The following is a 14,872-nucleotide window of genomic DNA, read 5'->3' on the forward strand; positions in this document are numbered from 1 at the left end:
AGAATCCAAAGCAGGCTCCAGGCTCTGAGCTGTCAGCACAGAGCCCGATGCGGGGCTTGAACTCACAAACTCCAAGATCATGACCTGAACCGAAGTTGTACGCTCAACCGACTGAGCCACCCAGGTGCCCCTGATCAACTCATTTCCTTCCAGTTTTCCCAGGTCTTTCTCCACTAGCACTTTAAATCCTGAATCCCAGGAAACCCCTTAGTCTCAGATACACTGGGACGACTGATTGCCCTAGTGGTAGCTAACAGGCCTACCTACCCCTAACACTTGTGGGACATAAGGAAAAACGGTATAAGTAGAGGCCCATGGGGTGTATGTCTAAATATACACAAGTTATAAATCAAGCTAACATACTGCTAAATAAAAATATATTCTATCCTCCTACCCGACAATTCTTCAAAACAACCTAGAAGGCTGAGTTTGAGTTCCCAGCTCTTGGACTTCCCTCTGGTTTCTGGACTGTCACCACTTTCTCTTTCTGCTCCTAGCTCTGCCCCACACCCCAAGGGGTCTTGCTTAAATAAGTGAAGATACTCAAACTCCATCCACATCCCATAAGCAACCACCTCTTGGTTTCCTCCTGGGCCTAGGGGTAAAGTGTGACAAGATTCATCCTTGGAGGAGAATGGCCCTAGGGCAGAGGCCCACCCTGTTCTACAAATGAGACTGGGGCCATTTACGAAGATAATTCTGGGGTCCATGGAACCTAAGCCTGGCCTGAAAGGAATGGACCTGAAAGGGAGGACCAGGACCAGACGGGGTTTCAGGATAGGAGCCACTCTTGCCTGCTGGCAGTCATCATTCACTAGAGTCCCCTTGACATTCATTAGAAACGATGGGATAATTTCCAATTTCCATATACACCACCAGGGCCTCTTGGGCACAGGTTAGAGTTGTTCAACCAGGAGAAATAAAGTTTGAGCAAAACGTTACAGATGCCCTGAGACTGTTCCTAGAAAGAACTGAGGACATCACTAGAGAAAACAAAATTATAGGACAGTAGGGAAAAGAAGTCCTGTATCAAAGAGGAATAACTGCTTAAAAAAACGGCTCTCTTGCCTGGAGATTGATAAGTGTCTGCCAGAGAGGGGAGACTGGGAGTTTGAATGTCATCCTTCTGAGTCCATACTAATGCAGGATTTCTGTTTTCCTTCAGGGGATTTACTTTAATAGATGATGCAGACCGATCCAAATATCAGTGCATGCTGAAAATTACCTGTCTGTTCCTACAGTCTTGATCATGTGAGTATAGCAAGTATCAGGCAGCCAGTATTACAAAATTAACCACACAGAAGTGATAGGATGATGATATGAGATGGTGGAAAAGATCACCAAGTTAGAAAATACGGAGGTCTTAGTTAAAAGCATAGTGTCAGATAAGTTGGGTTTAGATAATTCCTTTGCCAATTAATAACGGTGAGACTGCAAGTGAGTTACTTTGCATATTTGAACCTTGTTTTTAACTCCTAAGCAAAATCAGGATCTCAATAGCACCTATTACATGCGACTGGTATGAGGATTAATTCAGATAAAGCGTATTAGGAACCCAACCATTGTCTCTAACATTCTAAGTATTCCAAAATATTGCTTACTAGGAGAAATGATGGTAGGGGTGCCACTGACGGTAAAGGCTGGATTGCACTACTAGTGCAATTGTACTACTAGTTAGTGTCCAGAAGAAGTAATACTACTGTAGTAATACAGAAGAGAGGCAGATTACATGGATTCTGAGGCTCACGGTTCTTGGGTCTAGAAAGGAAATTCTTCAAAGATAATTACGATACTTAAGAATAAGGGGATGATGTATGGACTACACCTGTGGCAACTGCGGAATACCAAACAGGACTGACAGGGAGACACAAGGAAACATGACTCACGCATACCTTCACTGAGAATACATGGCACAAACTTAGTGTCAATGAGCCCGGAATCATCTCAGACCACGTGGGGGACACCAAGAGAAGTTGCTGAGGGAGCTCGCTGTTGTATTCACAGTTGTACAGACTCAAGCTGAGTCATCACAGCAGTTCAGTAATATCTCAAGTGATAGAAGACAGATCACTCACTGGCAAGCCTGAATCAGCACCAGGGCAAGCAACTATCCCCATCCGTGGCCAAACTTAGGTACCACTCAATGTGCAGATGAATCATTTCTAAATTTAGCACAAAGATTTCCAAATTATCCCAATATGATCTAACATCTGGATGGGAGATATTTATTATTGAGTTCGTGTTTGAGGAGGGGACATAAGGAGAGAGAAAAAATAGAGAGAAGGCTATGTTCTCTAAGAAAACTATTTTCTTTTGAAATAGGGGACTATTTTTGCAAAAATGACTGACTCACATTATTTTTTCATCACTGAAAAGGAAAGAGAGCATGTGTAATGGATTGCTTTACACTAAATAAAGACATCCTGTGGACATGAGGCTTTCTAATTCCATTTTATATTATTCTAGCTACATTTAAAATGCACATACGAGCATAAGATTGATTCATTTCTGCGTTGGATTGCCTAAGGTCTTTCTACTGTTACAAATAACTTCCCGCAAAGCTTTCTCATGCCTTCTGGGATGCAGGAACAGAGTTCACCCCAAGATGCTCTCTGACCTGATCACCCCAAGTTCTTGCTCTTTTTCCCATGGGCTGTGAGGCTCAATGCAGAGCTCTTGGTTCTTTGGGAGTAGAGTAGGAAGGTCCAAAGGCTCTCTTTGCCCTGGCTTCTCAACACCTTTTGTTACAGAGTTTCCACTTCCTGGGCACAAAGGGGGAAAACATTCATGGTTATTTCCATGAGCTCTAGAATCAGACAGAACGGTGTTCAAGTCCTGGCTCTGCCAATTCACTCTATGTGACCAACAAACAAGCTGTTTATCCTCTTGTGAGCCTCAACTGCCTCATCTGTGAAGTGGGAATATGTAGAGACACTAACTCAGGAAAGATTAGGTGTTGTCTCAGTGGCTGTCTACATCGCAAGGGCTCCACAAAGCTAGCTCTTATTCTTTCTAATGGAAGAGTGTTTGGAGTTATGTATTTAGACACCCAGGAAGTTAAGCCACCGGGATCTGATGTTTTAGGTAATGGAAAACTGTAATCTCCAGCCAAACTGAACTTCTTTTGCCTCAGGGTTCATGCTTTTCCTATCATAATGCTCCCCATTCATCACCTTTTGTTGCAATTGCTTGTTTAGCATCTCTTTTTCCCAGGAGACTTGATTCTGTGAATCTGTTTTCACTGTGCATGTCTGATACCCAGGAGAGCTCTTGGTACAGAAAGAGATGTGCAAAAGTCATTCAGTGAATGAAAGACTGAACAACCAATGAACCAATGAAATGACTGAGTAACTGATAGAACCACAGACCAAATGACTGAATGATCAACTGAGTGATCAAATGAACAAATGAATGAACTAATGAATGAATGACTGACATTGGTCATGTAAATTCAACAGGATGTGAAAATACTTTCCTGGGGCACCTGGGTGGCTCAGTCGGTTAAGTGTCTGACTCTTGGTTTGGGCTCAGGTCATGATCTCACAGTTTGTGAGTTCGAGCCCCACATCCGGCTCTGTGCTGACAGCGTGGAGGCTGCCTGGGATTCTTTCTCTCTCTCTCTCTCTCCCTCTCTCTCTCTCTGCTCCTCCCCTGCTTGCTCACTCTTTCTCTCTCGCTCTCAAAATAAATAAATAAATTAAAAAAAAATAAATTTAAGATCTCGTGGTTTCGTGAGTTCAAGCCTCGCATCAGGCTCTGCTCTGGCAGCCTGTAGGGGAGAAGACCTGTGACATATGACAGACCCTGCTTGGGATTCTGTGTCTTTCTCTCTCTCTGCCCATCCCCCGCTCACACTGTCTCTGTCTCTCTCAAAACAAATAAATAAACTTAAAAAATTAAAAACAAAAAGAAAATACTTTCCTAGTGTGACAAAAGATGAGACTACTAAATAAAGAATTTAAACTTGGAAAAGTAAGGTCTTTAGGGGGATACAGAACACCTGTTTTTTAATATCTCAGAGTTCAATTCACCCACCCCCACCAACGATAGGATGGGTGGTAATACCCTACTGAAAAACATTACTCATTCCACACTCACACAGCCCTTAAATTGTACATCCTTCCCACCCTCCATCATAATCCAGAATCTGTTTGACAGTTTCTGGTCTCAGCGTGTCTATCTGTGTCAGATGACATCATGGCCAAACCATGTGTCTTGGGCTGTGAGAACAACTTGGGAAATCAACAGGAAGCCCCAGATCTTCCAATGCCTAATTTCTGATAACTAAGAATCTTTCCTGAAATCTCCCATCCACCGTTTTCTTCTCAGTGAGCTCATCTAGTCTTTCCAGAAAGGCTGATCAGTGGCAAGGCATTGCTGGACTTCGTCAGGGGGATTTGGTGTCTTCATACCTTGTTCATCAGCCACAGGACACACTCATCTTTCAAGAGTTCTGGAATTCTGCCCATGGATGTCTGAACACTCCACTGCAATCCCAAAGGACCTCTTAGAATGTACATGTTTAGCCACAGAGGATCCAAACTGTTTTTAAATTAAAACCTGCCTCCCATGAACATACTTAAAATGACCATTGAACAGTATTTTGACAGTCCTATCATCCTCTAAGAATCTGTGATTGTAACAAAATACATGGAACACTCATTTAATGCCCTTTTCCTGGTGTAAGGGAGTGGGGGGCGGGAAAACTCCCAAATCCAGGCTGATGACAATGTTAAAGGTCACTAGGAATATTTTCTAAGAGAACCAAGCATGGTAACCACTTGCCTAGAAATTAGTTAAAAAGTAATTATACAGTTACCACACCTTTTCCATGCTGGGCAAGAGATTGAATACTTGGTACATACATTAGACATTTAATCTGCCTAGGAGTCCTAGGATATTGGTATCACTGTTTCCATTTATAGATAGGTAAGTTGAGGTTCCCAGTGGGTGTCCATGCAGGGATTTGAACCAAATGCCCCTGACTTCAAAGCTGATGCTCTTACCCCTCCACAGGTTGCAACACAGTTACCAAGATAGGGGAAAGGATGGCTATTGACAAAGTGGAATGGAATGGTGGAATGTAACTGGGGCCAGATAAAATAGTCCCTAAAGTCTGGGGGAGAGAAGACCTATGAACACATGACAACAGTTTTCTAACAGATCAACTGTCACTATTCAAGAAAGAGAGAGCTCTTCAAAGACATTGCAAAGGCTAGAAAAAACACGTAGGTAACAGCTCTAGGAAGGCAGATGTCAGCCAAGGTAACACAGAACCTTCTAATAATGAGAGATGTCCCAAACTGCCAGATTGGCCCAGTAAGAGCCTGTGTTCTCGGACATGGAAAGCATCCAAGCAGAGGGTAGGTGCCGCATGGGTGGGGATGGGAACTTGGAGGTTCTGGCCCTCTTGTTTTTTTGGGGGGTAGATGCCCACTCATCAGCTGACAAGTTTACCCTTGCCTGCACCTGATCACCATGTGCAAGTAAAACAAGGCAGAAACAGTCTAATGCAAGTTTCATCTCTGAGGCTAAGGAAAGGAATAGCAGGGAACTGTTACTCTGAATCTATTTGTGGATTTGAAGACATTCCAAGGGACAGAAAACTTGGGAAAGGAAGGAAACCATGGGTATTAATTACTTCATATCAAGCAATGGGTTGGGTGCTTTGCACATGCCCCCTCATAAAGCAGGGTGCTACCCTCTGGAAGTAGGGCTGATCATTTCCGTCTTACAGCTAAAGCAGTCTAAGAGAACAGTTAATTTGCCCACAGCCACATAGCTAGTAAGTAGTATAATCAGGGCTCAAACTCAAACTCAGGATATTGGTATCACTGTTTCCATTTTACAGATAGGTAAGTTAAGGTTCCAAACCCTCACTCTTTTCTCAACAGTTTTCTGCCAAACCCAGCAGCAAGAGAAGCATTTTGCTGCATCTTGGCTGCAAAGTTGATGCAGGTCAGCAAATTACAGCGATTCAAGAGGATCTACCTCAGTAAAGGGCTCCAAGTCCCCCAGCGTCTCACATTCAGGCCTTGTCCCCAAAGATACAAGACTGGCTTTATGTCAGCTGGAACCCTGGCATGGGAACAGAACATTTGGAAGGGCCGTCAGGCGTAGACCAAACTTTTGCATATGACCCACATTCATTCCTCACAATGAGCCCCACTGTGACACAGGAGAGTGACGAGGCACAAGGGAGTTATGCACCTAAAGCCACTGTCAATGGCCATGGGCAGCCTCCTCTTCATGACTCTAGAGCAGCTGTGGCAGTCTTGCCCTGGGGAAGGCCCCCAAATTTGTCTTGTTTCTCCCAACACCTCCAACTGGTCTTCCTATTCTAAGCGTTTGCAAAGCTCCAAATCATTTTCACTAATTCACATGCCAAGAGCAGAAAAGACCACATGAGAAACCCAGAGGGTGTTCTGTATCTCAACAACCCAGCAAAGGCTACAATGAGATCATCTCTAAAATCCACTCTGTTTCAGTACAGGTTAGGGCCCTGGCTAGACACACTTGAAGGGGTGACTGAAGGAAATTTAATAAAGGCACTCTCAGTGAAGGAGAAAACAAAGTTCAAAGGACTCACTTGAGAAGAGGAAGCACCCTGAGGCCAGTGACAGCAGGAAGCAGGGACCACGCCCAGGCCTGAAGCAGCCACGGGAGAGAGCTGTCCCCAGGCTGACAGGAGCTGTGGCTGTAGGTAGAAGAGCAAGACCATCTCTAAAATCCAGGCCAACAAGGCGGAAGAGGGGAGATTAAATACTCACACCCCTGATCTCCTACCAGTCTCCTGCTTCCAGGAAGACAGCAAAGGGGCCCGAGAGTGGAGACCCATATGAGTCTCCAGGTACAGAGCAAAGAGTGGATATGGAAGAAAACACAAAAAATACCCATTACAATCCTGAAAGGTGAGGAGCCCATTCTCCCTGTCTTAGTCCAAGCTAAGCCCTTACTGTAAAGCCAGACATCTTGTGAGTGATCCCAGTCGGGTTTGGATCCTAACTAGCTATGAGGCTTTAAGCAGCTTAAATAACCCAGCGGGGCTCCATTCTCTTACCAGCAAATAGGCAAATACATTGTCCGAATGCCTGCACCCATCCCTGTGACAGAGCTAAAACACATGCAGAGATTTTCTGGGTCTAAATCCTGGCTCTTCACACTCTCTCACTGACCTGGCAAATAAAGGGAAGGGCTCCATTGCACCACCAATTGGGATATGTATCTGATATTCAGAGCAAATTTATCGCTGCCTCCTAGTAAATAACACATTTGAGTCACAAGTGGCCTTAGAGATGATGGCCAGCCATATCATTTTAGGAGAGCTAGGATCAAAATGTAGGGCTCTGGACTCCTGATCCAGTGCTCCTTCACAATGGATAGATTCCCCTTGGGTCCTTCACAGTCCCAGTCAAAGTTAGGCTACAAAGCAGGAGAATGCTTGGGTCCAAAAACCATGTTTTGTTTTTATCCAGATGTTTTGACCTTATAGACAAAGCCTTTCCTGATCTAGGAATCCATCCAAAAATCTGGAAAAAATTAGATAGTTATTCTAAAATTAAAGTCACTGTAAGAATGGCAGGAAATAAACCAAAATATTTAAGTTGTGAACAAGTCATATATACTTGGTATAAATGATGGTCCAAGTTGATACAAATTAAGACATGTAAGTGGTTCATGGTATATTTGTATCAATTAATATTAATATATTAAAATATATCAGATGGTTCAGGGATTATTTGTATCAATCAATTACTGCACATCAAAATATATCAGGTGACTCATGGATTATTTATATATACCTATTCTTGGGTGCTGGGTGTTTTAATGAACACAATAGGTCTAAAAACTCATAACCAAATAGAAGCCATCACTCATGTTTGCATACTAAAACAACTGAGCCACACCTGCTACAATGTAACAATAAAAACATCATCATTGTGAGGCATTAATTATTGGCAAGTTCCTAAAGTGTCTGGCATGAAGCCAAAAGATCTGTATTCAAGGTTTGCTTGGCTTCTTTCTACCTTTGTGACTTTGGCTAAATCACTTGCCCTTCCCAGTGTAAGTAGAGTTGAAACAGAGTAGACCAAACATGTAGTTATTGGTTTTCAGACCCTTGGTCTTTCCACCTGATAACAAGCTAGGTCTCTGTTAGTACCTTTTGGGCATCCTTGCTATGAATTAAATAGTAAATCAGATACTGTCATTCCCTGCCCTTGCTTAAAACTCTGTAACTGCTCTGTTCAATATGGTAGCCACTGCCCACAAGTGACTACTAAGCATTTGTAGTGTGGTTAATCTCAACACAGGTGTACTGCAAGTATAAAACACACACCAGATTTCAAAGACACAGTACCAAAAAAAGAATGTAAAATATCTCAGTAATACCGTATATCAATCACAGGTAGAAATGACAACCTTCTGGATATACTGGGTTCACTAAAACATGTTATAAATAGTTCACCCATTTCCTTTTACCTTTTTTTCATGTGGCTACTAGAAATGTTTAAATGACTTAGTTGACACACATTATGTCTCACATGGAAAGCACTGACCTATAATTTCCCACTCTTCCCAGAAAAGAATTTAGCCTCCGTAGCAAGGTCCAATGTGATCCAGTTACCAAATACCTCTCAGGTCCCCTGATGTATTCTCCCTGTCCCTCACTGCCCTCCAACCACAGCAACCTTATGATCTCTCAGACACAGAAAACCTGTACCCCCCTTAGAGTCTTTTCACTTATGACTCCATCCTTCTGAAATGTTCTTTCCATGGAGACTCTACTCACAGCTGACTCATTCTCCTTCTTCAGGTCTTAGCTCACATGATCCCTTCAGTCAGGCCTTCCTGGACCATCTGATGTGAAAGGACCACATATCCAGTGAATGTCTTTTCCATGTACTTCCTCCAAGGCAATCACTGCCATCCTCAATTACCTTATCTAATTATCTGTTCACCTGATTAATGCCTGTCTCCCTCCACTAGAATAGAAGCTGTGTGAGGGCAGGAACCTTTTCTGTCTTATTCATGGTGTGCCATATCTCAGCTCAGGGCCTTCTAACCCATTGTAGCTCTCAGTTCAATGTTTGTTGAATGAATGAATGAGTGAACAATGAAAAAGGCAGGAGACAGAGTGAAAAATCCCAGTTAGGACAAACCCATTGGTAATGACAATAACAACAACACCATTTTCAAGTGCTTAACTTTTTCCCCATAATCAATCCTTAAGATTCATTTGAGAGGTAAAGCAGTACAGTTGAAAGGACACAGTTTGGAGTTAGAAATCCTGAGTTCAAATTTTAGCTCTGCCACTTACTGGCTATGTGACCCTGGATAGAGCTTGACTGTCCAATATCTCCATTTTTCTCCCAGAAAAATAATTAGAATTATTATGGAATAATTAGAAGTATTCTGTGATTGTCTTGAAGTTCAAGTAAGAGAAGAACTTTGTCAGCTGGAGAGGTCCAATGATGTTTATGACACCAAAACATTCTTGAAAGGGAAGGATTAGGTTATGTACCTGGGGTGTCCCCAGTACCCAGCACAGAGCTTGGCTAAGGCAGGTGCCCCCAAATTGCTTGAAGGATGAATGAAGCTTCTGATAAGCCCTAGCACCACAAAGCAATGAGCATTGGGAAAATCAGATCTCTCACTGTTCCTACCTAGAAATGACAGTCCACTTTCTTCCAAACAGAAGCAAAAGGATCTCAGAGCTAGAGTGAAGCTGAGGTGTAATGGTCACATTTCCTCCTTTTTCCGGAACAGTCCAAAAATATAATAGTCTGTCCAGCTATCCAGCCAAGACTCTGAACTATAGGTCCCCTGGAACATTTGGCTCAAGAGAAGGGTTTGAAGAGTCAAAGTCAGCATCTTTAGCTGGGGACAGAATAAGTACTAAGCAGGGATTGGGGGGGGGGGTGCCTTTCTGCCCACAACAGGTTATTTTCCAGAAAAAAGAGACTAAGCCACCCCAAGCAGTAGCTCCTGATTCTCACAAGAGCCACAATATCTGCCTCCTTAAATGACACTGGGGCCAAGGGTAAAAATATGGAGAGGAAGAGGGTCATGTGTTTGGAGCTATACAGTGTTAAAGTTAATACAATTAGAATTATTCCATGAAACAATAATTTCTCAAGATGGGGCAAAAGGGTGGCTGGGAAAGGAGTGAGAAATGACTTCACTGAGAAGGCTTCTGCCCAGTTTGCGAGGGATAAAGCCTGTCTTTGTTATTCTCCTGGCTTCTGTTCCTGTAACTCTGAAATACAAAGGCTTCTGGCATGACATCCCAGTTCAGCACTTTTGTTCCTAGGATTTGCTACTGAATGGGCTATTCACATGGAACTCTTTCAGGCCAGTCTTCTGTTGGCCACCGTTTATTTATACACGGGTTTACTGTGCAGCCCACCTTGGAAGTTTGGACAAACTAAACCAGGTGTAGCACTGCACCGTTTCTTCCTAGCCCTGCCTGCCTGCTCAAAGCTGATTAAAAGACAGAACCCAACCTGCATTCATTCAGCACATGTGTTCCAAGTGTCTGTCACATGCTAGGTGTTGGGACTACAGCTGGGAGCAAGCAAGACAAACATCAATTCCAGCAGATCCACGAAGGAGGAAAATGGGGAATCACGAACAGAAAGCCAGCCTTTTCCAGGAATGTAAAAAAGGAATCATAATTTGGGATCATTGGTTAAGATTTGGGATTGCTGGGGATGATGATGATATGTTAACAACCAAACTGGAGGAGGTTTTAAGAAGGAAAGTATCTCCAATAAGAGAGGAAGCCCTAGAATGTGACCTGCAGCTCCCCATCCTCCCAAATAAGTCACATAAAGTACTTTAAGACCACTCCCCCCCACCCTTTCAGTCTCCCTGCAACCTGGTTTATGTTTAGCCCACCTGAGTCCTGGTAGAAGAGGGTACTCATTTCTGGCAGTGAGTTACAGGACCGAAAACCTCACGAAACAGCAGTATTCTCCCCAGGGTAAAAAGGGGTTGGGGTTTAGTCCTCTGTCCGGGCAGGGAAAATGCCCCCAGGACCCCAGGTTTGTAGAACCCGCTTAATAAAGATGTGGAGTTATAGGCACACAGCACGGCACTGCGAGGGAAGACCTGGCTGATAATGTCTTACAGGACCTGTTATGCTAGACATGGCCAGACACTTTGCCCCAGGGATGTGAGAAATCCACAGAGGGAAGCTTGCTGGTCCAGATCTCCATAACCCAATTTTCTGAGTTTAACTAGAATTTCCTGGTTTATGGCTTGCTATAATCCCATGCCCCTTCTTCCCAGGTAAGCGCTCACTCTCACTAACTCAGATTTTAAAGCCTTGCTGAAGAGTTCAACTTTGGACCAGTTATCCTCTCTGATCCTGTGTCCTCATGTACCAAATGCGAGTGAAAATCACCGTCATTATCGTCACGGCAACAAGAACACCTTAAGTACTCATGAAACTAGAAAGAAAATGTGCATCTCAGCGCTTATTTAAAATCAGAATTGTATTCTCCTCCTCGCTGAATTGGGAGGGTGTACTCTAACACAACTTATGGAAGGCAGATTTATATAATTTAGAAACCTCCATTTAAAAACAAAAAAAAAAAACAACAACAACAAAAACTTAACTCCGCTGGACTCTCACCTCTTGTCTGCTCACTGGAGGGAGGACTTGCCCGGGTTTGGGAAAGTTAGCAGGCCCAGTCGGTGAGACTGAATACCACCTGCCTCCCCCGCCTCGCCCCGCAACAACCCCCCCCCCCCGCCCGCCCTCCAGAACAAGGCAGAAAGGGTGGGAAGGGGAACACGCTCAGCATTTATTTTTGGACCCAACTCACTAAAAATACCTCGGCCTACCAGTTTGATCACTCTCCCCTCTGACCTGAATGGATCGCGGGGCCCAGCAGCCCGCCCCACCCTCTGCCCGTTGTCCTTTAAAGGAGAAGGGCGTGGGGACGGATTCCTGCAGCTCACTCGAGGGACTGATGAGAGCCGCCCGGACGGGCAGGGGCCGCGGCCGCACTGACGTCAGGGCAGCGCTCGCGCCGCAGCAGCCGCCCAGCGCGGCCCTGGCCGCCCAGAGGGAGGGGGTTGAGCCGCGCGCTGCGATTGGCTGGCCGAGCGCGAGCGCTGGCGAGGATTGGCTGGCGCGGTTTTAGAGGGAGTCCCGCTCTCCAATTAAAGGACCTCGCGGCGCCGGGCTGAGCGCAGAGCTCCCCCTGGGCCCGCGAACCTGGCCATTCAGCCAGCGCTGTCCCCGCTGCGCGCCCTAGCGCCACTGCGGAGAAGCCAGGCGCTGTTCCTGCACCACAGAAGATGGCAAAGGTGGCTAAGGACCTCAACCCAGGAGTTCAGAAGGTGAGCTGCTATCTGTCTGTACTTAACCCACATTCTACCTTTTCCTTGTGCCCCTCTCCCAGGTTTCGCGGAGACTTCCCCAGACGTAAGTAGAAGGAAATTCATTAAATTCCAAGACTTCCCAGAAAACAAGTTGGGAATACATATTTGAGCCAATAGGCACACACCCTAAAACTTACTCTTAAAAGCCATTGTGTAAAGTATTTGCAAAGAATCTTAGTTCTTCGGTGATGCTAATTAAAATTTAAATAAAACTTTTTTTTTCTTTTTAAGAGTAATTCTGTTGTCTGAAACGAGGGGGGGGGGAAAACCCTACCTCCTCCCACCCCATCTTCCACCTCCCAGAATTGAGGTGAAGGCTTGGGGGAGAGTAACATTTACTCACAAGGAATCTCCCTTTTGGCTGTCTGTCCTCCTAGTCTTTTGTGTTTTTCGCTTACACACACACACACACACACACACACACACACACACACACACACACACGTTTCTTTAGTTGGTGATGTTGGCAATGGCAGCAGTGCCAGCACAGGGGAACTAATTTCTGTCCCCAGGGTCTGCACGTTTCCCTTTCAGGAAGGGCTGGCCCAGAGCCCAGAAGGTCACGGGTGAATTACTGCAGGAGAGGCCCTCAGCTGTGCCTGTAGCTCCAACACCCACCAGCTACTTACCTGGATGCAGTTGGGAGAGGGCACAGGTCAGAGACTTAGAGGGCAAGTGAGCTGGAAAGGAACAGATCGACAGACAGTCTAAGCCAGTGGAGAAACAGAAGCCCGGGGTTACAGAGCATTGGTTCCAGCAGGCAACACAGGGTAAGGAAAGCCTTAGGCTCTGAAACCCTGGCCCTGCCCCTTTTTAGCTATACTGTTTTGACCAAGTCACTTTTCTGTGCCTCATTTTCCTTGTCTCCAGTTTGGGGGATAATAGACCTCGCCTCCCTCCCAGCAGTTGTATCAGTAATGATACACTATGGGTTAATCTCCCAAAGCAGTCATTTTTAAACTCTTGCGGGCAGAGTCCTCCTTAGACATCTGCCATTACCTGTGGAGTAGAATGAGAGGCAAAAAACCAAAACCAAACAAACAAAAAACCCCAAACCCATGTCCGACTCAAAATAAAAATGCAAGCCAGATACTTAGAGCCACAGAGTTCGTGCATCTGATTTATTGCTGCACCGTTACATAGCTGTCCTGCCCCAGACTCCCACACAGAGTCCTGCAAACCTTTCTGAATGTGTTCACCAAGTCAGACTTAATCAGGGCATCTCTGGAACGTACCGTGTCCCATCACATTTGCCAGACTGTTTGGAGAATCAGGTCGTCTCTCCTTCTATGGAATTCTCAGAACACTTTAGATCTTGGTAAGGTACCTGCTAATTTCTACCTAGTAGTGAGTCCTGCACAGACTGCTCTTAATTCTTTACACATCTTTCTACACTCCTTGAAGGCAAACCTTTCTGGTTCATCTCTGTTCCAGCACAGCATACCATACACAGCAGGACTCAATAAACTACTGGGGAACCACTGAATATCCGTCCAGCTAAGACCATAGTGTTCACGGACAGTACATTTTGTACATGAATGTTTTTTAACTTGTAGCAGCCGGACATTTGTGTGCCTGAACTGCCTCCCCAAATTCAGCTGAGGTAAAAGAGTTTAGGGCTAAAGGGGCAGAGCTCCCACTGTCCTCTACAAAGTCAGGTGATTTGGGGGTGGTTTTACTACATGTTGACTGATAGATAATGTCTGAAGTAAGGCAGAGTACATGGAAACCCTCCTCCTTACTGAAAGCCAAAGCCACAGCTTGGAGGAAGCCTTGTTTTTATTTTCCTTTGCATCGGAGAGTGTGATTATCCGGATTAGAGGTGGAACATGTTCTCCTTCTTGTCACCCTCTAGTGCCAACTTCCTTGGCCTGCAAAGGGTTTATTTTCCATTTAGATCCAATTACAGGCTTAGAGAAGGAATGTGGTGGGTAGAGATGAAAGAGTGGACTTTTTTTTTTTTAACCTCTTGGGACTGTGGCAATGAGGACGGTCACCACTATGTAGATTAACCAAAGTCTTCAACTCAAAAAGTCAAGGGAAAAGAAGGGAGTGGGAGAGAACTTCTCTTTGCTGAACTTTATAATAGTGATTAAACACTGTCATACCAACAGCATGCTGAAAAGCTTTTATTGCATATTTACTCTTTAAATCTGCAGCAGCGGGGCGGGGGGTATAACATTTGGCTTCAGGATGCCTAATCACACGTAGGCATTTTGAAACCATTTCATTAGACTCTTGGAGCTGCAAGAGACGCATTTACAAAATGAGAAATGGTTTAAAATGGCATACAAACTGTCTCTGCTGCCCTACCCCCAAAGGGAAGAGGGATACGAGGAATCCTTAGCAGCTGGAAAGTCATAAAAAGGTCTTCAGGAGAACATAAAATCCAGAACCCGGAGTAGCCTTAGAGACTGTCTAACCAATCTGACAGAGTGGCTCCTGAGGATCACATACCTAGTTAGTGGCAGACCTTAGA

The sequence above is a fragment of the Lynx rufus genome, unplaced genomic scaffold, assembly GCF_022079265.1.
Source record: "Lynx rufus isolate CCGP_SWC_20201006 ecotype Redwood Valley unplaced genomic scaffold, mLynRuf1.p SCAF_4, whole genome shotgun sequence".
Lineage (NCBI taxonomy): Eukaryota > Metazoa > Chordata > Mammalia > Carnivora > Felidae > Lynx > Lynx rufus.